This window comes from Rutidosis leptorrhynchoides, chromosome 4 (assembly GCF_046630445.1).
Source record: "Rutidosis leptorrhynchoides isolate AG116_Rl617_1_P2 chromosome 4, CSIRO_AGI_Rlap_v1, whole genome shotgun sequence".
Lineage (NCBI taxonomy): Eukaryota > Viridiplantae > Streptophyta > Magnoliopsida > Asterales > Asteraceae > Rutidosis > Rutidosis leptorrhynchoides.
In genome coordinates, this window is record NC_092336.1 from 508317336 (window position 1) to 508341904 (window position 24569).

At 33.5% G+C, this 24569-nt stretch overlaps 1 long non-coding RNA gene and 1 pseudogene across 1 annotated transcript; one reads left to right on the forward strand and one right to left on the reverse strand.

The window, feature by feature from the left end:
• Window positions 1-2861: 2861 nt before the first annotated feature.
• LOC139844829 (uncharacterized) lies at window positions 2862-4540 on the reverse strand. Its single transcript, XR_011758109.1, has 3 exons — window positions 4382-4540; window positions 3468-3594; window positions 2862-3236 (listed from the first exon to the last, which is right to left on the reverse strand). It is a non-coding gene; the product is annotated as an uncharacterized lncRNA (long non-coding RNA).
• Window positions 4541-9371: 4831 nt separating this feature from the next.
• LOC139844830 (uncharacterized) lies at window positions 9372-24023 on the forward strand (annotated as a pseudogene).
• The last annotated feature ends 546 nt before the right edge of the window (window positions 24024-24569 follow it).

The window sequence follows — 24569 nt, forward strand, 5'->3', positions numbered from 1 at the left end:
GTTTATTCTCAGGTGATTGTTAAGAGCTTCCGCTGTTGCATGCTAATTAAAGACAAGAATTGGAGTCAGCATGCTTGTATGATATTGTTTAAAAACTGCATTCGGAAAATAATTTGTTGTAAAATATTATTGTAAACCATTATGAATGGTTGTGTGTAAAAGTTGTATTTTAGATTATCATTACTTGATAATCTACGTTATGTCTATTAAACCTTTATCGATAGAATAAAGGTTATGGTTTGTTTTAAAAACGAATGCAGTCTTTGAAAAATGTCTCATATAGTGGTCAAAACCTCGCAACGAAACCAATTAATATGAAACGTTTATAATCAATATGAACGAGACATTTCAAATATATGTGCATCTCCGCGTTTCGCTATGAAATTGTCGACTTTTAAAAATTTAACGCAAAATCAACGTGTATGAAAAGTATCCCCAAATATTTAGCGTTTTTTAAAAAACGTCCGTTTTGCGTATAATTACTGACATTGTGTTCCTAAAATTATTTCGAGTTTAACGATGGTGTCGAAAAACTCATTGCGAGCGAGAAGATATGACCCGTTGAATATTTGGGTGGAGTTTATTTAAGATTTTTTATGAAAATGGTTATTTGACACTTTACACCCTGTTTGGAGGGTCGATTTGATTTGTTGAAAAAAGTTGGGGGGGGGGGGGGGGGGCTTTGTAAGTGAAATGAAAAAGGTAAAAAGACGAAAATGCCCCTAATTACTGTTCATCATTTTTGTCCAATAGATAATACTAGTTGGGTGATCTGGTTTTGCGTCGGTTCTTCACCTTGATTAACATCAATTACATCACTAATTATTGGAAAAGTAACTATTTATCATCTTTTTGTTTTATTTTTCTTTTTGTCGAGGAGTGACCCAAAATAGTTATGTGATTGATTTGTAGTAAGCCTGAAAGTATTTATTCATCATTTTTTGTTTTAGTTTTCGTCTTGTCTAGAGAAAAGACCCAAATGCTCAATCAATAAAGTGAGACGTACATCAACGATTGGTACAAACTATTTAATAAAATAGGAAAAACTATATATATATATATATATATATATATAGTTTTAATCAAGAGGGAAGTATTTTTTTGAGGGAGAGTAATTTTATTTTCGTTTTTTTTATTGATTTTTTTCAAACATTAAGATCACATTAAAATATGAATATTTATAAAAGACACTTTGTGATAAATGTTATTATTTTGGCCAAAAAACGATCGAAGAAATATGATAACATTCAATGCAATGAATGTTTTGCTTCTGAGTTTTTCTTAAGGGTTAGAAATTAGAGTTTAGTAATTAGGGTTTAGAAATTAGGAGGTTAATAATTAGGGTTTAGCTATTAGGGTTTAGAAATTAGGGTTTTGGGTTTAGAAATTAGAGTTTAAGGTTTAGAAATTAGGGTTTAGATTAAATTTTTAACACGAACAATTTAGAGTTTAGGGTTTAGGGTTTAGTGTTTTGGGTTTAGGGACTAAACCCAAAACACTAAACCCTAAACTCTAAATCGGGCTAAATTTAAAAAAAAAACACTTCACACAAGATGAAAAACAAAGCGATGCAAATAAACTCTAATTAAAACATTACTCATGATGAATGTTATCAATTATTTATTCGATCGTTTTCCCGCCTAAATAATAACATTCGTCACAAATTGTCTTTTTTAAATGTTCATATTTTCACCTAAACTTGATGTCTGAAAAACATTTACTTCACCCACTTCCCTCCAAAAGAGTGATTCCCTCTTGATGATATATATATATATATATATATATATATATATATATATATATATATATATATATATATATATATATATATATATATATATATATATATATATAACAATAAAACAATTATTAGAAAATGAGTTACATTATTAATTTGTAATAAGAAAAAAAGTTTAACAATAATAAAGTGAAAATTATGTGATTTAATAATAATAATAATAATAATAATGAATAGTTATTAGATAGTAAAAATTATGTGGTCGATTTATAATGAATGAGAAGTTTTATGGTTAAATTATAAAGTGTGAAAAGTTTATGGTAAGATTATAAAAACTATAAAGTTAACTATTATAAAGGGTGTGGTTGAATTATAATAATTAAAAAGTTTGTTGTAAATTTGTGAAGCTTATAAATTTTACTATTCATTTAGTGAATATTTATTAGATAGTAAAAATTATGTGTTCGATTTATAATTAATGATAAGTTTTATGCTTAAATTATAAAGGGTGAAAAATTTATGGTGAGTTTATAAAACTATAAAGTTAACAATTATAAAAAATGTAGTTGAATTATAATAAATAAAAAGTTTGTTCTAAATTTGTGAAGCTTATAATTTTTGCTATTCATTTGACCACTCTTTTTTAGATATATAGAATATAATAAATAAGAAAAACAAAAAGTAAACATTTTAGATATATAGAATAAACTAGTGAAATGATCCGTGGAATCACGGGTTTGTTTAAACGAAACAGTTTAATGATATGTTTTTAATAATAAGTGAACGTAAATGCTAATACACAGTAACATATTTAAAATGGAATTAATTACAATAAAGAATACAAACTTTTAGCTTATATAATCAATTGTGCAAATAACACGCATAACTTATAAGATCAGATACAACACTTACACTTATGAAGTCTTTGCACATCTCTTTAAAGTTTATAAATACAGAAGGAAATCACAATACCTAAACTTGTGTATTTTTGGCTTCCAATCTTCAAAAAGATCCATTTATCTTTCACTTATTTCATTGGGAGTATATCATCATTATCTTCTATTGACTATATATATATGTAACTAAAAGCATTAGCATGTTTCATACAATAGTAACAGGAAGTACTAAATAAGAAAATTCCATATTTTAATAATTAAAATTTGTAACTGTAACAGTCCATCCATCTTTTGATATTATAAACTCACTAAAACATGGTCAATTCTAATACAATAATACTGTACCAAGTCGATTTGAATACATAATGGTTGACTTGGGTAATATTTACTTTATAACCAAGTCAAATAGGACAAAAGCCACCCAATGCGTAATAAAAATCAATCTGACCTTCTAAACATGTACAGAAAAAATTAGATTATTACTGACCCAGACCCATTTTGACTGATCATAAGCCATGGCAAATACTCCACTTGGAAAGGCACATTCTCTCCGGTTCATAAAGATAGTAAAATAATAACATGCCAATTTCAACAACTATAACCTGCAATTAATTGGCTTCTTTATCGCTACAAATTTAACAAAAACACAAAATTTAAAACTAATCCACAATTAATCTAAAAGCCTACATAGATACAACCTAAAAAGATCAAATCTTTGTTCAATTTCTTTAGGGTTTCAGTCTAGTTTTAAAAAAGATGCAAACTCCTAAGTTAAAAAGTTAAAAAAAAAATATGGAAAAAAAACAAAATTTGGAAAGTAAATAATTGTTTACCAGAATGGTTCTGCATTTCCTTCAACAATTTCATCTCCTCAAGTAAGCTGTGAATCCCACTATTTACGTTGAATTAAGCTTCTCTTCAATGGTGGACATACAACACAATTCTTTTCTACATCAACAACTTTAACAAAAACATTAATAAAATAAGTCCCTCTTCATAATCAAACAATCAGTTCCACATTTAACAAAAATAACCCATTTCATAATGTCTATTTTAGGGGGCAAACACGAAGAGTCAAAGAGTCAAAGAGTCAAAGAATTCATGTAATAATCAAATTCTAAATCCAATATAGTCATTACATAGTCCACACACCAATTTCAGCATAAAGGACACACCACACTGAATTTTGACCAACTACATTGACTCCAAAGAGTCAAAGAATTCATGTAATAATCAAATTCTAAATCCAAGCACTTCCATTTCATTAACTAAATATAGCAAACTCTAACTTTCTAAATTATATCAAACCCATATTTGTTGTGAAGAACATTGTATAATCCATTAGTCAAGCAGTCACATAAGAATCCGTATTAATTTTTCGATTTGAGGATTTTATCATTACTCATCACCCTAAATCTCCATATCTTATCACAACTTTTAAACTGCACAAAAGCTTTGATGATCAACTCAATTACACAACATCACTTAAATTATATACCTTAACAGTGAGCTTTATTTATAGTTTAATCTAATGGAGTAGTAGTGGCTAATAATATCAGACGTTATATTATAGTAGTTGGCTAAGTTTTAATGCTAAAAACCCCGGTTGTATTAGGATGTTTTCCTTTAATCTAATGGAGTAGTAGTGGCTGCAAAGAAACAAAAATACATATTTTTTTAAGTATATATTATATTGCATGTGCACTTGATTAATAGATTAATAAAATGAACAAAGATAAACACTTACATTGATTCAATTGTGTAGTTCCAAAGATAAACTCTCTAATAGCTAAAATTAATATGCATTCTACGTCTATATGTTTAGAGGATATGAATTAGTGATAAATTGTTGGAGTCTAGCGTTTTCACGAACCAACAAAACTCGATCTTTAATGGGGGTGGAGAATTGCCTACAACACCATTTAAATTAAGTTAGCAACATAATACTTCATATTTGAAAAGTGTAGAATTCAAATGACAGTTATTAACAAACGTAGTCGTTATGTGGTTCAGCCCTTGTCACGACTGTAGGAACAATCTTATCCCACCACATTCGCCCAAATGGTCTGCACAATAATAAATAAACAGTTTAAGCAAAATGCACATGACCATCAACTAAAGCTTCAGTATAGTGCTTTATAGCTTGAGTTAACACTTTAAAAAGATCCATCTTGTTTTTCTCCTACAATATCTAGATACAAAAACATAAATACTGTACAACAAAAATACAGAATTACCTAAAATCAAGACATTTCAATTAACAATTCTCGAGTGATAATTAAAAGCCAGAAAGTTCTTTACTTTGATACCTAAACAGTAATGTAATGTGTTTGATGAAATTCTATTACATAACACTGGAATCATAAATATTGTATCATATACTCTAGCAACTCAAATATCAGATACATACATGCATATTATTAAACCAAACACTATACTAACAAAATCATTTTTCATTCAAGCATTTCATCAAATAGTTTATATGCATGAAACACCATACTCATATCAAAGTATTAAAACGCGAGTAACAACAAAGTTAAAATAGCGTTACATAACTTTTTTTGTTTATGTAAATAACAAAGACAAATTGACTGCAAATATTACCTTAATCTGTGCCGTATTATTCAGTTTCATCCAACTGATTTTTTATAAATCAATGATTGCTGGCACTGAATCAACGATGGTTGTGTTGTTTTTGTCAGGTGAAGATGACGAACATTAAGAGGAGAAGAATCACCGAAATTATATACCTGTAAGCAAAATACATCAAAATTTATCATTGAGAAAACATGAAAAAACCCTAGAAATAATTGGCGAGATGAGAAAGGAGAGGATGAAGTGCAGATGCAAATTAAGATTTTAAAGGAAAGGAAATAGATGCGTGGGGTTTCTGAGGGTTAACTTTAATTTTTTTTAAATCTAATTAATTAATATTAATTAGCTTAGATTTTTTTTTCTTTTTAAATTTTTAAATTTTTTTAACAAAAAAAATTATTTTTTTTATGATATCATCATTTTAGCTTATAATAGAATTATAGATAAGAAAAACAAAAAGTAAACACCTCACACTCTCTCCCACATACACATCACTTCTGAGTCTCTCTCACCCACCCCTAACATGTTTCCCCTCCCCCAAATCTTTCATCCCATTTTTTACTCAGTTATTTCAAATAGAAATTCACCACCAGACTCAATTTACTCAGCTCATAAATCTGATCACAACCTGACCTATAGTCATAAACAACGCTGCCACGCGCCGCCAGTGTTTGCTACCGGTGACTTATATTTTCCGGCGATGCTTTTGCGGTCTTTTTATCGGTGTGTGAAGTAGCAACACCACCGTAGCTAGTTGTATTCTTAGCACCGCCTCCGTACTATTTTCCGGTCAACAGAAACTTTCCGGCGAGTGTTGGCGCGTTGCCGCGGTATGATTGCCGGAATTGGACGAAATTTTGAGGGTTCGGTCGGAATTGTTTCCTGAATGTAGTGATGGGTACGGTGTTTCGTATTTTTTTCGTAAATCGAAGTAGATATATATTTTTCACTGACGAAATTTGCTTTTATGAAGTTGTCGTTTTTATATTTAGCTTCCAACGAAAAATTACAGATCTATTTTTCGTTAAATAAATCTTATAGATCTGTTAATTGATCTATTATAGATCTAGATCTGTTGATAACAAGTTTTATTTAAAAATACTTTTCATGTATCTATCAATTATAGATAAAGTATCTTTATCTTTATTACCGATTTAAAGCACATGACATCAAGTATAAGTTTTTATTATTATTATTATTATTATTATTATTATTATTATTATTATTATTATTATTTTCTTTCTCGTTTAACATTTTTTTTTATTACAAATTACAAAATGTTTTCTAAATAGAATAGAATGTAAACATATTTTTATTGTAATTAAACAAATGGATTTTTGAATATTACCAACCGAGTAAATGACTCCTTATATAAAGTATGTCTCGTTTTGTTGAACTATTGTCAAAATTGACTTTTTGAAACGACTTTGGATAACTTTTGTATGTCGATCTCGAGCATTAGGATTGTGATACACTATGACCAGACCTAGCTTGATAGACATTTATTGACCAACATATGTTCTCTAGGTTGAGATCTACGGTTATTTGGTAATCCGAGTTTCAGTCACATTTTGGTGAATGATTTTATATGCTGCTAAGGTGAGTTTCATTGCTCTCTTTTTAATTGCTTTTGCAATATATATTTTTGGGCTGAGAATACATGCAATTTATTTTAAACGCAATGGATACAAGTACATACTTAATTCTACACTGAGTTTGAACCGAAAATCCCTTAGCTTTGGTAACTAGTAGCTGCCAGTACATAGGATATGGACTGGTGGGCGCGAATAACAGTATATGGATCCATAGGGCTTGACATCCCCGTCCTAGCCTTTTAACGGACGTGTGTTATTTGAGTTTAGGACACGTTGGTTTGCGTGTATTAAAACGAATGGGGTATTTATCATTATAACGTTAAAGCTTAGTTACCAGGGTGCTCTGTTACGTAGAATCTATTGATAAACGTTTTTGGATGAAACAACTGAAATCTTGTGATCCACTTTTATATACAGATTACGCGAAACACTAAAACTATGAACTCACCAACCTTTGTGTTGACACTTGTTAGCATGTTTATTCTCAGGTTCCCTAGAAGTCTTCCGCTGTTTGCTTATATGTTAGACAAACTATGTGCATGGAGTCGTACATGGCATATTTTTTAAGAAAACGTTGCATTCACTAAATCATCACCATGTATCTTATTTTGACTGCATTGTCAACGGAAGTACTATTGTAAACAATTATTTACGGTGATTCTCTATATATAGAAATCATTAGATGTCGAAAACCTTTGATTTAAATATTCATTTATGATGTGCCTTTTCAAAAGAATGCAATGTTTACAAAACGTATCATATAGAGGTCAAATACCTCGCAATGAAATCAATGAATGACGTATTGTCTATATGGAATTAGAGCGATCGTCACAGGGGGGGGGGGGGGGTAAAATGGTAGATAAACACTAAAAAAGGCGAGAGTTTTGAAATAAACAGCTACTTTGTCAGCTGCAAACCGGATCCGGATCGTGTCCAGTTTTTATCCTGAAAAAATCCGATTTTTTTTTCCAATTTTTTATATCCGATAGGATCCGGATCCGATCCAAGATCTAGAACTGGATTTTATTAGATCCGTTTTTTATAGTAACCAGTTTCGGATCGGACGGGTCGTATCGGATCGTGTCCTATTTTTTGTGCACCTCTATATCAAGTGCATCTAAATTATATTAGTGATATTATCTTATACACTTTTTCCTACCAACCCATTTAATAGCGATATCATGGCCCTCGTGCTGATGCATAAAATGGTCGGTTTACTGCACTTCTCGCTTTAACATGAGGAGTTGCTTAAAGAAATCAAGATTCGTTTTTTTCATAGTAAGTTGTACAAATCAACGGAAGTACATTTCAGGGGTGCTTTGAGATTGTGTTGTGAAAATAAATTATGCAATTCGAAAATGCAATAGTCATTATGGTGCGAGGAAGGTGATATTTATGTCATATGTTCACTACATTTTTGGCTGGATAACTGGAGTGGGGATGACCCATTGAAGAATAGATATGAAAGATTTTTATTTTTAGTTTTTGATACGGAAGAAAATTGTTTACTTGCGGATAGACGTAATGGTGAGGGTTGGACCTGGTCATGGTGCCGCGAAATTGGTTCTAGAAATGAACTGAAGGTAAACGAATTAAGTAACGAATTGGGAAATGTTGTTATTTCTCACAAGCCACAACCCAGACTCATGGCAATGGTGCTTAGATGAAGACAAGGAATTCACTGTTAGCAATACTAGATCTTTCATTGATGATCCACTATTGCCAACTAGTGATACGTGTACTAGATGGTCGAAGGTTTTACCATAAAAGATTAATATTTTTCCATGGAGAGTGGCGATTGACAGATTGCCAACACGTTTAAACCTATCTCGCAGAGGAGTGGAAATTTCCGAAACAGGTTGGGTCTTTTGTAATTTTAATATCGAATCCATACAATACGTTCTCTTTGGTTGTAGTGTACCGGAAGACTTGTGGCGACGAGTAAGAATATGGCTCGACATACCTATTCCGATTTTTACAAATTGGTCAGAGAGCATGTCTTGGTATTATAGTTGGCACGAGACTAAGAAGAAGAAACAAAAGGTGCACGTGATCATTGCAACTCTACTTTGGCACATTTAGAGATTTGAGAATAGTGTAATCTTTCCGGGCAAAACTATGAAGAAATCTTTTTTATTTGATTACATTCGTAATTGTTTTCTTTTATGGTTTTCTAATAAAGACAAACTAGAAGTGAATTGAAACGTTTCACTATCAAAGTCATTGTACTTGGTAACTTTCTAGTGAGTTGATATTTATAAAGTTCAGGTGTTAAAAAAAAAGATGAATGTACTATTTTAGAATGAGAGATGATTCTTACACATCACTTTTTGATCTATCTATACTTAATTTACTATTATACCCTTAATTATATTTAAAATAATAATATAAGTTTAACTCTATAAGAGTATAACTGAAAATTTATAAGAAAAAAGTACAGAAGAATCAAAAAGTGATTCGTAACAAAAGAATATGATACCAAATTGCTAAGTAGCCTGCTCAAATTGTGAACTTTGTGGCTATTTCGTGTAAACCGTGGAACCATCCACAAATTTCTGACACCCTAAAAAAATGCAATCTTTCCACTGTAAATTCCACAATCCCCACCACCTCCTCCGTCCGTCGACCACCCTCCTCCTACGCCCACTCACCACCCCATCACCACCATGTGTCACCATGTCAACCTCATCATCATCATCGTCTTCCTCAACACAACAACTACAAGACAATAAAACCTGTTAGAAAATGATTATTTATCACCCACAAACAATGAAAGAGTAGTTGAACCAACTAATGTCTTCTTGGCACATAGTACATGTTTGTTTAATATAATGGGAGTTGTTAACCCATTAAAGAGGATAATCACTACATATAACACTTAACAAACATAGAACAAAATACGAAGAGAAAAACATACATATAATTCTATTGAGATTTTGTGAGTATACTTGTTCAAGTGGAACATTGCGAACCGTCGAAGGAATATAGGCTGTGAAACTGTGAAAGCTTTCCATTTGTGATTGCTTTCCCGACCGGTGATCTAAACGTCGATCCTATTCGCTTCCGCCGCTCGTATTCGGTATGTCTCGAATTTACATTTTTACAACATTGGTATCAAGAGCTTGATGTTTATTTCCCGGTTAAATCCTCTTGTCATATTCCATGCACATGTTCTACATATGTAGTCGTCACATAATATATATAGTTTTTTGATCTACTGTATATATGATGTATATCATAAAGGAAAGACAAAATTAGTGAAATTTGGAAGAATTTCAGGTTTGGATGAAGAGACCAATGATTTAAAAAAAAAAAAAAAAAAAAAAAAAAAAAAAATTAGGCTCGCTAAAACTAGGGAGGCAAAATTGATACTAACTTGTTTCTGATTGTATACAAAATTGCATATAATTTCAAATTACCTTGACCTTTATTCATGTATGTTCTTGGTAATCGGCCTTGATGATAGATGCCATAAGATGCTAGTCTAAATTCGCCATTCTTAAATCCTCAAAATTTCTTTTATTTGTTTTACAAAATTATTTTTGTTTTGAAAATGAGAATGGTTCTCTAACCAGTTATATATAGTTCAGTATGTTGTAGATGTAGATGATCAAGATATATATTGTGGTTTGTTGACACGTGTGAATAAGAGTTCTAGCAATTTAGAAAAGCTACTTGCATGTGGCACCTAGCTAGCTAGAAAGAACAACACATCATTATATATTGTCTTCATGTAACAGAGAAAAAGGGACTCTTTAGTTTATGGGGTCAGTTGACCCCACTCAAATGCAACTTTTACCATTAATCTAGTGGACCGTTTAACTGTACAAGTCTTTAAATTGGTTATTGAACCCATTCCTTCGTTCCTTATTTATTAAACATATATCGGTACTCCATATTTTCTAGTAAAAGACATATTGAAATTTGAGCCAACTAGTATGTAATTTATATTTTATTGTTAGATGAGAACTAAGTACACATAAATTAAAGTATTGTAAAATACGGCTAGTAAATGCTAATTCTTAAGTTAAAGTATTAAAAATACTACTGCTACTCGAATCTTAATTTAAATATTATTTAATGAAGATTTATCTTTAAGTAAAAATAAATGTTTCTGATAAATCCTAAACTTCTACTATTTCAATATCACTTAGACGGTTTCAAGTTTTGAAATATGTTATCGAAAAGTCGTGCCAATTCGGATTTATAGAAATTTATAATCTTGTATATATTATTGCGTTAGTGATGGTTTCATAATAGGATTTATAGATGATAATTGGAAACATAGTGACCTTTTTCTCTATAGCCTATGATGACCTATTATTAATAAAATAATATAGTAGCAAGACGATTGCATATTTGGATGGATATAACTAACCTTGTGTAATTGTCTTAAATATAGAACTTTTGTGTTCAATCATGGCTTCCGCATCAAAGAACATTGTTGCTGAACTTAACAAAGGTGTTAAGTTGAATGGTGACAACTACGAAATATGGAGCATGAAACTCGAATATGTGTTGGAAGAGCAAGAGGCTCTTGTTGCTCTTACTCAATCAATGGAAGTACCCGAGGTGGGTGATACGGAACAACATAAAAGGGATGCTGAAGTGTACATCACTTGGAAACGTAAGAACACCATTGCTCGCATTACGTTGCTGAGCAGCATGGATGATGACATCATGCGTGATTTTTGCAAGTATGAACTAGCAAAAGATATGTGGAAAGCATTGGCTGACAAGTTTGGTGCAACCTCGGTGACCAAACTGAGATCTCTCACTATCAAGTTTGACCAATATAAAAAGAAGTCTGATCATACCATGAAAAAGCATGTCAGACAAATGTCAAACATGATAAGTGAATTGAGAAACGCAGGTCATGTTCTTACTGATGAACAACAGGTTCAAGCTATGATCCGTTCCTTGCCTCAAAGTTGGGAGCAAATGAAAATGCATCTCACACACAATGAGAATATCAAGACTTTTGAGGACTGTGCACGCCATTTAGAGCTAGAAGAAGATCGGATTGAGGCCGGTAAGTCAATCACTGAGGTGAATATGGCGACAAGCTCTAAAAATGCTTTTGGGCATAAGCGCAAGTTTCATCACCATAAGGGTAAAGAAACTTATAAGTCCAACAAAAGGCTAAACACCAATCATCGTGGCAAGGGAACACGTCCCTCCAAGAAAGTAAACATTGCAAAGGTAAAATGCTACAATTGTAGCAATAAAGGGCATTTTGCTCGTGATTGTCCTGAGCCTAAAAAGGTATACTCTTACGATGCTTATGTTAGCAAACTTTGTGTTGCTAGTTCTGTTTTCTTAACTGAATCTCAACCTTTGTGGATTGTAGACTCAGGAGCAACAGACCATGTAGCTAAGGACAAAGACGCCTTTGTAGAATTTCGACGAGTTTCTCATGGAGCTATGTGGATTTATGTGGGAAACAACTCAAGAGTTCCAGTTGAAGGGATCGGGTCATGCAAGTTAGTCATGCGTGAAGGACGAACCCTAATCCTACATGATGTTTTATATGCTCCTCAAATTCGTCGAAATTTGATTTCTGTTTTGGTTTTGTTAAGACTTGGTTTTCATTTGTACTTTCGTGATAATGTTGTTGAGTTGTCTTTGGGAACAAACTCTTATGGTTTTGGTTATGTTCTTAACGGTTTTATCGTGATGGATGTTGATTATCTTAATAATAAATCATGTTTTTCCTTAGTTGCATCTTCTAATAAATTTGATAATGATGTAAACAACTGGCATGCTAGACTTGGTCATATTGGCCAACAAAGAATGAATAGATTAGCTAGAGATGGTTTACTAGCTAATATTGATAAAGTGGAATTGTCTACTTGTGAGCACTGTCTGGCAGGAAAAACTGCGAGAAAACCATTTGGAAAAGGAACTCGTGCCGATTATCCATTGCAACTAATACATTCGGATATATGTGGTCCTATGAATGTTCGAGCAAGGCATGGAGCGTATTATTTCATCACATTCATTGATGATTATTCTCGATTCGGTTACGTCTACTTGATCTCTCACAAATCCGAAGCATTGGATTGTTTTCAAAGTTATATGAATTTTGTTGAGAATCAATTAGAACGTAAGATTAAAGCATTAAGAACCGATCGAGGACGTGAATACCTATCTGATTCGTTCAAAGCTCTATGTGATGCTAAAGGTATTCAACGTCAATTAACTACTCCCAGGACTCCGCAACAAAATGGTGTTGCAGAAAGGCGGAATAGAACGCTTCTTGAAATGGTTAGGTCAATGATGGCACAAGCAAATTTAACTATCACTTTTTGGGGTGATGCTTTATTAACTGCCACATTTGTACTTAATCGTGTGCCTTCAAAATCAGTAACTTCCACACCATATGAGTTATGGACAGGTCGCAAACCTGACTTGAATGTGTTAAGACCTTGGGGTTGTGCAGCGTATACTTTGGATTCCTCGCACAAATATGGAAAATTAGGTCCAAGAGGAAAGAAATGTGTTTTCATTAGATACTCTGAACAATCAAAAGGTTATGTGTTTTTAGGTGAACACGAAAGTGGGAGCATAACTGAATTTGAATCTCGAGATGTTACATTCTTGGAAAATGAGTTTCCAAAACAAGGAGACCTTGATAAAGATTGGTCTTTATTTGAGACTACAGAATTACCTCATTCGAGTGGGAGAGATTTGAGGAGTGAAGACGAAGAATTTGTTTCTTTGGATACAACTCCTCAACCTATTGCGAATGAAGATAATTCTTATCCGAGTGGGAGCAATATGGCAAATCAAGAACATGTTTCCGAAGAACCTCAACCCGTTGCTACCGAGCATAATTCTGATCCAAGTGGGAGCAATTTGGTAAACCAAGAATCTGTTTCACTGGATAACCAACCACGACGAAGTAGTCGTCAAAGTAAACCTCCACTTCGGTATGAGATCGAAGATGGTTATACTTTTATGGTTCAACTAGAAGAGGATGAACCAAGAGATATAAATGAAGCTCTCACTTGTCCTGCAAAGGATGAATGGTTCAAAGCAATGGAAGAAGAGATGGAGTCTATGAGATCCAACAACGTTTGGGAATTGGTTGATCTTCCAAAAGAAAGAAAAGCCATTGGGAGTAAGTGGATTCTCAAAATAAAGCGTAAAGCTGATGATAGTATTGAAAGATACAAAGCTCGACTTGTGGCAAAAGGCTACAATCAACAGGAAGGGATTGACTATGAAGAAACATTTTCACCTGTTGTAAGACTCACATCAATTCGTTTGATTCTAGCAATAGTAGCAAGTATGAACCTTGAATTACATCAAATGGATGTAAAGACTGCTTTCCTCAATGGAAATTTAGATGAAGAAATCTATATGGAACAGCCGACGGGTTTCATTAAAGAAGGCCACGAACATAAGGTTTGTAGATTGCTTAAATCAATATATGGCCTCAAGCAGTCATCAAGACAATGGTATATACATTTTCACAATGTGATCACGTCACATGGCTTCACTGTGGTCAATGAAGATAATTGTGTTTATATCAAAAGGTCTAAAGGAAAAATAGTCATATTGTCATTATATGTTGATGATATATTGATTGCTGGAAATGATAAGGAGTATGTTTTCGAGGTTAAAAGATGGTTATCATCTAACTTTGAAATGAAGGATATGGGTGAAGCTGAATATATCCTTGGAGTTAAGATTTCAAGGGATCGCTCAAGGAAGTTGTTGGCTCTTTCGCAAGAGACTTATATCAACAAGATTCTTGAACGTTTTAACATGCATAAATCTAACCCCATAGACACTCCTATGGCGATTAGTGATACGTTGAGCATTAGAGAGTGTCCGCAAACTCCACAAGAGAAACATAAAATGAAAAATGTTCCTTATGCTAGTGCGGTTGGAAGTCTCATGTATGCTATGATGTGTACGAGACCGGATATCTGCTTTGCTGTTGGCATGGTAAGCCGATACCAATCCAATCCAGGTTTAACCCATTGGAAAGCCGTGAAAAGGATTCTTAGGTATCTTAAGGGTACTAGTCATTACTCTTTGTGCTACGAAGGAAATAATCTGCAAATGAGAGGCTATACTGATGCTGATTGGGGAAGAGATATGGATGAAAGAAAATCTACCTCTGGCTTTGTTTTTCTGTTAAACAAAGGTGCTATATCTTGGAGTAGCAAGAAACAATCATGTATAGCATTGTCTACAATGGAAGCTGAATTTGTGGCATTTTCAGCGGCTGTACAAGAAGCCGTGTGGCTTAATCGATTTTTGAGTAATTTGGGGGTTGTTGGCAATACCATTGATCGAGCATTGATATACTCTGATAATGAGGCTGCCATTGCATATTCAAAAGACCCCAAGTTCCATTATAAGACAAAGCACATAGACATAAAGTACAATTTTGTGAAAGACAAGGTTGCAAGAAAAGAAGTAAGTATAGAGTACATATCTACGCATGATATGGTAGCAGATCCTTTGACAAAACCCATACCTAGAGATGCATTTGTTAAGCATGTTAGGTCTCTAGGATTGCGTAGATTTTAATAAATGTACTATTTTAATAAATGTACTTATAAGTTTAAGTTTATATCCAATGCAATGAATTTCTTTTAAATCCTTGTTTTATTGTTCGCTCTTTGTGTTGCGAATCGAGAAAAGTATGTCGGACAGATACATGATTAGCCCACTCACATGGGTAATCAATTCCATTTCATGTGACAAATGGAAAAGTGGTGTATATTAAGCACATTGTTTTAGTGACAATTGAGAGCTCGAGATTGAGATAATTTGACGCCACATTCATAAGTATATAAATATTATGTGAATTTTCACAATTCACCTTATCTGTCATGAGTATCCAGATGTGAGTTCTTAATAGTTTTATGAGTAGATAAGTGAACTCGAGTTTTGAACATTGAGTATGTTTGAACTATCATCTGTGCAACATTAATTTAAAGACATACCTCCATTGTGAAAGGAGTAATGTTGCAGCATGTGATTCATACCACATGTGATCAAGACGACCAATAAGGGAAATAGAAGAAACGATCTCTACTTCTATGTTATGTGAGTCCCTTGAGGTATTAGTAACCTCAATTTAATGTCCTTATGACTTTTTCTTGTCTCTTGAAGCTTAGTTTAATGTTTGCTATCTTAAGGCGTTGCTTAAGGGTTATGAGTAATTCAACCTGGCTGGACGTTCTTAGAAAAGCAAGTTGACCTAAGGCCAACGGATTCTAAGAAAAGGGAAGATCATTTGAAGTTCACATTAACTTGTATTCACCGGTCGACCAATTATCTTTTGTCTTAGTGACAAGTCTTAGTGATAAATGATAATTGTGAATGCAAAAGGGTTTTATAAGTAAAACTGAGATCATGCGAGTTACTAATATGATTAATGATCTAGGACATTGCATACTAAATCTACTCTTTCCAAGATTATAGAGATGCTATATATTCCTAACAGATGTATAGCAATTGAGCTCTCAAAGTATGCCGGTCGCACAGCCTAGTTCCCAGTATGAATGGTTTGCGTAGTGTGGCTTAATCGATTTTTGAGTAATTTGGGGGTTGTTGGCAATACCATTGATCGAGCATTGATATACTCTGATAATGAGGCTGCCATTGCATATTCAAAAGACCCCAAGTTCCATTATAAGACAAAGCACATAGACATAAAGTACAATTTTGTGAAAGACAAGGTTGCAAGAAAAGAAGTAAGTATAGAGTACATATCTACGCATGATATGGTAGCAGATCCTTTGACAAAACCCATACCTAGAGGTGCATTTGTTAAGCATGTTAGGTCTCTAGGATTGCGTAGATTTTAATAAATGTACTATTTTAATAAATGTACTTATAAGTTTAAGTTTATATCCAATGCAATGAATTTCTTTTAAATCCTTGTTTTATTGTTCGCTCTTTGTGTTGCGAATCGAGAAAAGTATGTCGGACAGATACATGATTAGCCCACTCACATGGGTAATCAATTCCATTTCATGTGACAAATGGAAAAGTGGTGTATATTAAGCACATTGTTTTAGTGACAATTGAGAGCTCGAGATTGAGATAATTTGACGCCACATTCATAAGTATATAAATATTATGTGAATTTTCACAATTCACCTTATCTGTCATGAGTATCCAGATGTGAGTTCTTAATAGTTTTATGAGTAGATAAGTGAACTCGAGTTTTGAACATTGAGTATGTTTGAACTATCATCTGTGCAACATTAATTTAAAGACATACCTCCATTGTGAAAGGAGTAATGTTGCAGCATGTGATTCATACCACATGTGATCAAGACGACCAATAAGGGAAATAGAAGAAACGATCTCTACTTCTATGTTATGTGAGTCCCTTGAGGTATTAGTAACCTCAATTTAATGTCCTTATGACTTTTTCTTGTCTCTTGAAGCTTAGTTTAATGTTTGCTATCTTAAGGCGTTGCTTAAGGGTTATGAGTAATTCAACCTGGCTGGACGTTCTTAGAAAAGCAAGTTGACCTAAGGCCAACGGATTCTAAGAAAAGGGAAGATCATTTGAAGTTCACATTAACTTGTATTCACCGGTCGACCAATTATCTTTTGTCTTAGTGACAAGTCTTAGTGATAAATGATAATTGTGAATGCAAAAGGGTTTTATAAGTAAAACTGAGATCATGCGAGTTACTAATATGATTAATGATCTAGGACATTGCATACTAAATCTACTCTTTCCAAGATTATAGAGATGCTATATATTCCTAACAGATGTATAGCAATTGAGCTCTCAAAGTATGCCGGTCGCACAGCCTAGTTCCCAGTATGAATGGTTTGCGTACTACACGGTATGTTTTTCAAGATATATGAGTATATCAAAATTGTTTGTGTGCGAGTGGGAGATGTTAGAAAATGATTATTTATCACCCACAAACAATGAAAGAGTAGTTGAACCAACTAATGTCTTCTTGGCACATAGTACATGTTTGTTTAATATAATGGGAGTTGTTAACCCATTAAAGAGGATAATCACTACATATAACACTTAACAAACATAGAACAAAATACGAAGAGAAAAACATACATATAATTCTATTGAGATTTTGTGAGTATACTTGTTCAAGTGGAACATTGCGAACCGTCGAAGGAATATAGGCTGTGAAACTGTGAAAGCTTTCCATTTGTGATTGCTTTCCCGACCGGTGATCTAAACGTCGATCCTATTCGCTTCCGCCGCTCGTATTCGGTATGTCTCGAATTTACATTTTTACAACAAAACCTCACTCACCCAAGTTCTAACTTATCACAATCAAACCAAACACTCATTCACAAACTACGCCAAAGGTCCACGTGGCCTTGATTGGGATAACCAACCGAACCCATTCCGCCGTTACATCTCCGCCCCTGTTCTCCCTCTCGTTCACCCCACTTCTGATTCCCATTCACCTGGGTATCATTCCCTCTTCAATTCAATTCCTCCTCCCAAACCCGTATCTCAATCCACCATTTCTGAATTTTCCTACGATTCTCTTGCGTTATCAGCTTGGAAATCAACTGGGTTTTCATCATGGTCACTAAGAGTAAACCCTAGCTCAGGTAATCTACATCCAACTGAGGCTTATATTATATCCCCACCAATTGAATCAATTTCAAATTCTTGTTTTGTTGCTCATTATGCGCCAAAGATTCATTCTTTAGAGATTAAGACTGAATTCCCATCTGGGTATTTCTCTAAGTTGCTCCCAAATGGTTGTTTTCTAATTGGGATTTCTTCCAATTTTTGGCGGGAATCTTGGAAGTATGGAGAAAGAGGGTTTAGGTATTGTAATCACGATGTGGGTCATGCCGTTGCGGCGGTTACTATGGCGGCTGCAGGGCAAGGGTGGGATGTGAAGATGCTTGATGGATTGGGTCATGAAGATTTGAAGAATGTAATGGGACTTCAAATTTATGAAGAGTTTGAAATTCCATCAAGAATTGTAAAAGGTAAGCTTGATGAAATTGAATTCGAGCATCCCGATTGTTTGTTACTTGTTTTTCCTAATGGGGTTAATGAGTTTGATATTAACTATAAGGATTTGAGTTCTTCGTTTTCGGAATTTAGTAACTTTGATTGGAAAGGAGAGCCTAATTCACTTAGTAAAGAGCATGTATGTTGGGATGTAATTTATAGAACATCGGAAGCGGTTAAAAAGCCGTTAACTTTAGATAAAAAGTTTGTTATTGATCCGTTTGAAAAGAGTGGGAGTTGTAGTGAGTCTCTTATAAAGATTTGAGTTTGAGACAAGTTGTTAGGAAACGTAGGAGTGCGGTTGATATGGATGGAGTTACGGAAATGGATAGAGACACGTTTTATCAGATTTTACTCCATTGTCTTCCTTCAGGTTATCAAGAAAAGCAAAAAAGACCCTTGACGTTACCTTATCGAGCTATGGATTGGGATGCTGAAGTGCATTTTGTGATGTTTGTGCATAGAGTTATCGGTTTGCCAAAAGGGTTGTATTTTCTTATTAGGAACGAAGAACACTTTGACGATCTTAAAAAGTCAACAAGGTCAGATTTTAAGTGGGAGAAGCCTGAAGGTTGCCCATCAGAGTTGCCTTTATACGAACTCGGAAGAGCTGATTGTACGAAGCTCTCCAAACATCTTTCGTGCCATCAGGTTAAATAATTGTTTATGAAATTTAAGGCCTTTTTGATTTCTGAATACCGTCACGTTAAATATTGGGTGGCACAAGTGCTTGTTTCGAACTCACTGGGCATTTCAGTGTGCATTATTAGACTGATTATTATTATGAAAACAGAGTCAAATATGGTGATCACCTGGTTAGAGTTAGATATAGATTGCTAATTTAGTACGCGGTATATCAACTCTAAATTTTTACTTTTAACACATCCGAATCCTTATGGTATAGGATATAGCCGGTGATGGTTGCTTTAGCCTTGGTATGGTGGCACATTTCGAGCCAACTTTACGCGAAAAGGGTGTCTGGATGTACCCTCGGTTGTTTTGGGAAACAGGAATTCTCGGTCAAGTTTTATATCTTGAAGCACATTCGGTTGGTGTTTCTGCAACTGGCATCGGTTGCTTCTTCGATGATCCTGGTACTTAATTCACACTCATTCTGCCAAGTTATCTACTTTTTAAAAATTGCTACTCCAGTTTATAAAGTTTTATGTAGTCTTGAATTTTTATGATGTTTTCGGTCTTTGGCAGTGCACGAGGTTCTTGGTTTGACTGGTTCAAAGTATCAGAGCCTTTATCATTTTACAGTTGGTGGACCTGTTGTTGACAAGCGTATAATGAGCCTTCCTGCATATCCTGGCCCTGGTGCTGATGCATAAAATGGTCGGTTTACTGCACCTCTCGCTTTAATATGAGTTGTTTAAAGAAATCAAGATTCGTTTTTTTTTTTTCATAGTAATTTGTACAAATCAACATAAATACATTTTTAGGGGTGCTTTGAGTTTGTGTTTTGAAAATACATTATGCTATTCGAAAATGCAATATTCAGTGTGGAGTGAGGAAGGTGATATTTATGTCATAGGTTTAGATACATACATCAAAATATCACTTTATCAATACGTATGGTACAACAATTTTTCAAATAATTTTTGCATACGCATCAAAAAGTTTTTGTTGCATATATCATAACCATCTGGAAAACTAATAATCAGATACTTCATTTCAGAACGTAACCAAAGCACCCCAAGTCAACAATATCTGCTACAAATCTTCCCACATGGGCTGGGATTACCTGGTCAGTTTAAAATTCTTGCCCAGACATTTAGTCTTGTATTAATCAGATGTTCATACCAGTTTATGCAGTAGTATTTAGTATACCTGTATCTGTCACTTTATTTTGTAGACTATAAAGTTTTGATATACGTATGTGTGCTAGTCTAATTTACACAGTTTTGGGAATTTCATATCTAACCTGTAATGACTAACGATTCTATATTGAGTTTCTTCCAAGTATAAATGGTATCACTAAAAAAATTATAAATATAACGAGCTTAGTATTGTAATGATATGAATGTTCCATCTATGTCACAAGTTGTATAAATTGTCCGTTGTGGGTTTCGATGCTGTTTACTAAATTTGTTGCATAATTTGCATTTTCAGTATGGCTTATGTCGTTGGTTGTATTGATGTCGCATAAAGCCATGGATTGTAACAATTTGTCTCGTGTGCTTTGATGCCGATTTGTCTCCCATCTGATATTGACATTTTTTATTTGGCTCTGTTGATTGTGTAAAATGTTCCCTCTGGGTTCAGTTTCTTTGGCCAAAATCTATTTAAAATTGACGATTTCAATATGGCTTAATTTTCGCAGTTTGGCAAAATGGCCCTTGTGGATTTCGATGTCAGTTTGACCAAATTATTTAGAAATAACGATTATAAATCGTCCTTGTTCGCTTTGGAAAAGATATCCCTTGTGGGTTTCAATGTTGATTTGCCTAAACCTGTTTAAAATGAAGGTTTCAATGTCTTTATTCCATCTCTTGTAAAATAAAAGGTTCCCAGACCCTTGTGGGATTCAGTTATGTTAAAGCTAAATATGTTTAAAATTTATGGTTTCAATACGGTTTTATGCCGTGTCTCGTAAAAAATGTTTCTAGTGGGTTATTAGATGCTGTTTTGCCTAAATCTTTAAAGTGACTGTTTCGGTATGGCTTGTAAAAAGACATTCCCCACCCTTGTGGTCGTCGATGCTGGTTTGCCTAAATCTGTTCAAACTTGACATTTTGATATGTTTTCTTTCCCTTGGTTTGATTTAAGCATCCCGTATAGGTTTCGATGTTGGTTACCCAGAATTTGTTTAAAGTTTACTGATTTGAAATGGCGTTACGTCGTAGGTTGAAAATATGTCCATGGGTTTGCCAAAATCTGTTTAAACTTGATGTTTTGATATGGTTTTATCCCTTGGTTTGTATCAAGGATCCCGTGTGGTTTTCGGTGTTGGATCCCAGAACCTGCCCAAAATTGACTGTTGTGATATGGCTGTGTGTCATGGGTTGAGAAAACGTCCCTTGTGTGTTTTGATGGTGCTTACTCTCGATATTGCTTTATGCCATGGCTTGTAAAAATGTCCCTTGTATGTTCGGTTGTTGACATAGCTATAATAGTTGGGTTAATTTTTATCAAAAAAGTTGGTGGACATCAAAGATTCGATCAACATTTTTGTACAACGGACTGGAGGACAGCACATTATGCAACCATGTATATTTGTAACCATGACAGGATCAATATCTCTTGTTTCGAAGTTCTCCTGTTTGATCCGAACTAAAATAAATGAACTTCTGAGAGAATAAATCAGTAACATTTTTTTTTTTTTTTTGGGATTTGGTCGAAGTTGGTTAAATATGGATTGTGGATTTGGTTAAAAAGGAAGATATTGATATTTTGTCTGTGATATTTGGCTATGGTTTTAACGGTTGGTTTTCTCTTGGTTCCTGGTTATCACCCTAAATCGGTTTGATAATGTATTTTTGGGTTTGATATTTTTGGTCAAATATTAACTTGACTTTATTAGATAATATATCATTGAATGAGAGTTGATTTTCAATTCTCCATTAGAAAGTGGCATTATAAAAAAAAAATATTCGTTTTGGTCAAATATTAGCTTAGTATTCCCTACATCCCCCCTTCTATGATAAGAGAGACCAATACATGAAGTTGCAGTTGATTGTGAAACAATCTATAGGAAAGGATCTTTTGATATATTTTGTGGCCGAAAATTCAATACTTGATCTAATGAAGGAGCTGGTCTGAATCAAAATGCTACTGAAAATTGATATTTTGGTGTTTCCTATTGATGGTTGTTCAAATTGGTTAACTTTGAGTTCTGTTTCTGGCAGATGCAATCATGGTTCTAGCTTGGATATTATAATATTTCCTTTTGGTCAAAGTTACTTAAAGATATAAAGTTAAACTTATCTGATAATGAGGTCTTTCATGTGAGAGTTGTGGGCATTATTATGTATAGTCAAATTGAAACACCCATTTTAAACGCCATATGTTGCCCAACCCTTCCATCACTGAAATCTGAGTTCTGTTTCAGAACAGTGTGGTTATTTTCTTTAGAAAAGTGAAGGTTTGATCGTATTTTTGGTGAAGTTCTATATGATGGCAAAAAGGTTATTAAAATTAAATTAAAAGTATATGTACAAAAGAGTCAGGATAATTGCACATAATTATACCTTATATCTAAAAGATATAGTTGAAGTGAATAGTACACTTTAAAACCTTCACAAATTTACACTAAACTTTTCATCTTTCATAATGCAACCCCAGTTTTCATAATAGTTACCTTCATAGTTTTTTTTAACTTAACACAAATTTTTCACATTTTATAATTTAACCATCAAACTTCTCATTCATTACAAATCGCTCATACATAACTACTCACTATTATTATTAATAATATTAATATTATTATTATTATTATTATTATTATTATTATTATTATTATTATTTATATAACTATTAAACAAAACCCTGAAACACTATTCCTCAATAGTAATCAGAGGTATTTTCGTCATTTCACATTTTTTTTGTCTCCAACGATAAAAGAAGCTACTTTCGTAAAAGAATCAACCCTTCAATGTTATCAAAAGATGTCGAAAAAATTCTTAATCAACTAATTTTTTTTTCAACGATAAAAGAGGCAACTTTCATAAAAGGAACAACTCTTCAATGCTATCAAAAGATGTCGAAAAACATTCTTTTTTACAAAATAGATCAACTAACTTTATAAAAAAAAACTGAACGCTAAAAGAAATAACTTTTACAAAAGGAACAACCCTTCAATGTTAGTTGTCGAAAAAAATTCTTTTTTACAAAATAGATCAAGATTTTTTTTTCAACTCGCATTCAAAACGGAGCCCCGGCGCAAAGCGAGGGCTCCACAACTAGTTATCTCTAATAGTTATGGACTGAAGAAATACTTCATAATGTAAATACCCTTATGATGTTTTTTCACAACTGTTTGTTGATGGCATTCAGCTCCGATGGATGATGAACACGAGGAACCGTAACAACACATGCTGACAACTGACCCTTACCCAAATTTGCTTACGGATATTCTGAAAGTGAAGTTGGATTCTACAGGGAATTAATTTGATTGTGTTTGTGATGCTGTGATATATTTTACTAAAAGCTGTTCAATTGGGCGGGTCTCAATATGGTTTGGTCGCTGGTGTTGGAGCTTTACCATGTAATATGTTACATTGTTATTGTTACTGTTACCTTTTCATATTTTAAGATATATGATCATTGATTGATGCTTGAAAAAGTTTGGTTTATGTTTGACGTTTTTGATATAGCTTTTCCTTAATTTCTGGGTTTTGATATTTTCTTGGCTTGCATAAAGTTCCATGTGGTTTCGATGCTAGTTTGCCTAAATCTATTAAAATTCGTGCCATGTCGGTTGGTTTGCTAAAATTTGTTCAAAGTTGATGGTTTCGACATAGCTTTATGGCTTGCCTTGTAAGATACTTTCCTCGTCAGTTTCAATATTAGTTTGCCAAAATCTGTTCGAAGTTGTGACATGTTTAATATTGCTTCAACCTCTGCTTGTAACATACGTCCCTCGTGGTTTCCTAATCTGTTTAAAGTTGGACAATTTTGATATGACATTATGCCATGGGTTGTGAAAACGCCCCTTGCTGGTTTGGATGTCAGTTTGCCTAAGTTTATTAAAAATTAACGGTTTCGATATGACTTAATGTCATAGGTTGTATAAAACGTCCTTGGTT